Source organism: Hordeum vulgare, chromosome 2H, assembly GCF_904849725.1.
Source record: "Hordeum vulgare subsp. vulgare chromosome 2H, MorexV3_pseudomolecules_assembly, whole genome shotgun sequence".
Classification (NCBI taxonomy): Eukaryota; Viridiplantae; Streptophyta; class Magnoliopsida; order Poales; family Poaceae; genus Hordeum; species Hordeum vulgare.
In genome coordinates this window covers 477,615,898-477,618,483 of record NC_058519.1, presented here as the reverse complement: position 1 = coordinate 477,618,483, position 2,586 = coordinate 477,615,898, and positions in this window count along the sequence as shown.

The window sequence follows — 2,586 nt, the reverse complement described above, 5'->3', positions numbered from 1 at the left end:
CCATTGACAATCTTTGGGTTAGTACCTTCGGCATTATTTATTTTGATAGCTCCGGATCGATAGACCTCCTTGATAACATAGGGTCCAACCCATTTGGAGAGGAGTTTTCCTGCAAAGAATCTGAAACGCGAGTTGTACAAAAGAACATATTCTCGAACTTTGAACTCGGGCTTTTGGATTCTTTTGTCATCCCATGTTTTAACTTTTTCTTTAAATAACTTTGCATTTTCATAAGCTTGGGTTCTCCATTCATCTAATTAGATAATATTAAATAACCTCTTTTCACCACCAAGTTTGAAATCATAGTTGAGTTCTTTGATTGCCCAATATGCTTTAGGTTCTAACTCAAGAGGCAAATGATAAGATTTTCCATAAACCATTTTATAAGGAGACATACCCATAGGATTTTTGTTGGAGAACGTTGCATGGGAAACAAAAAATTTCCCACGCGCACGAAGACCTATCATGGTGATGTCCATCTACGAGAGGGGATTTCCGATCTACATACCCTTGTAGATCGCACAGCAGAAGCGTTAAGAAACGCGGTTGATGTAGTGGAACGTCCTCACGTCCCTCGATCCGCCCCGCGAACCGTCCCACGAACCGTCCCGCGATCCGCTCCGATCTAGTGCCGAACGGACGGCACCTCCGCGTTCAGCACACGTACAGCTCGACGATGATCTCGGCCTTCTTGATCCAGCAAGAGAGATGGAGAGGTAGATGAGTTCTCCGGCAGCGTAACGGCGCTCCGGAGGTTGGTGGTGATCTAATCTCGGCAGGGCTCCGCCCGAGCTCCGCAGAAACGCGATCTAGAGGAAAAACCGTGGAGGTATGTGGTCGGGCTGCCGTGGCAAAAGTTGTCTCAAATAAGCCCTAATACCTCAGTATATATAGGAGGGAGGGGGAGGTAAGAGGCAGCCTCAAACCCTCAAGGTTTGGCCGAAATTGGAGGTGGAGGAGTCCTACTCCAATCCTACTTGGAGTAGGATTCCACCTTCCCACTTGGAAACTCTTTCCACCTTGTGTTTTTTCTTTCTCAAACCTTATGGGCCTTAGTGGGAACTTATTCCAGCCCACTAGGGGCTGGTTTATCTCTTCCCATAGCCCATGAGACCCCTTGGGGCGTGACACCCCTCCCGATGGTCCCCGGCGCCCCTCCCGGCACTCCCGGTACACTACCGATGAGCCCGAAACTTTTCCGGTGACCAAAACAGGACTTCCTATATATCAATCTTTACCTCCGGACCATTCCGGAGCTCCTCGTGACATCCTGGATCTCATCCGGGACTCCAAACAACATTCGGTAACCAACCATATAACTCAAATACGCATAAAACAACGTCGAACCTTAAGTGTGCAGACCCTGCGGGTTCGAGAACTATGTAGACATGACCCGAGTGACTCCTCGGTCAATATCCAATAGCGAGACCTGGATGCCCATATTGGATCCTACATATTCTCCGAAGATCTTATCGGTTGAACCTCAGTGTCAAGGATTCATATAATCCCGTATGTCATTCCCTTTGTCCTTCGGTATGTTACTTGCCCGAGATTCGATCGTCAGTATCCGCATACCTATTTCAATCTCGTTTACCGGCAAGTCTCTTTACTCGTTCCGTAATACAAGATCCCGCAACTTACACTAAGTCACATTGCTTACAAGGCTTGTGTGTGATGTTGTATTACCGAGTGGGCCCCGAGATACCTCTCCGTCACACGGAGTGACAAATCCCAGTCTCGATCCATACTAACTCAACGAACACCTTCGGAGATACCTGTAGAGCATCTTTATAGTCACCCAGTTACGTTGAGACGTTTGATACATACAAAGCATTCCTCCGGTGTCAGTGAGTTATATGATCTCATGGTCATAGGAACAAATACTTGACACGTAGAAAATAGTAGCAACAAAATGACACGATCAATATGCTACGTCTATTAGTTTGGGTCTAGTCCATCACATGATTCTGCTAATGATGTGATCCCGTTATCAAGTGACAACACTTGCCTATGGTCAGGAAACCTTGACCATCTTTGATCAACGAGCTAGTCAACTAGAGGCCTACTAGGGACAGTGTTTTGTCTATGTATCCACACATGCACTGTGTTTCCAATCAATACAATTATAGCATGGATAATAAACGATTATCATGAACAAAGAAATATAATAATAACTAATTTATTATTGCCTCTAGGGCATATTTCCAACAGTCTCCCACTTGCACTAGAGTCAATAATCTAGTTCACATCACCATGTGATTCCAACGAATCCAACACCCATATAGTTATGGCGTCTGATCACGTCTTGCTCGTGAGAGAGGTTTTAGTCAATGCTTCTGAAACTTTCAGATCCATGTGTTCTTTACAAATCTTTATGTCATCTTATAGATGGTGCTACTATGTGCTATTCGGAAATACTCCAAATATCTACTCTACTATACGAATCCGTTTCACTACTCATAGTTATTCGGATTAGTGTCAAAGCTTGCATCGACGTAACCCTTTACGACGAACTTTTTAACCACCTCCATAATCGAGAAAAATTCCTTAGTCCATGAGTTACTAAGGATAAATTTTGACCGCTGC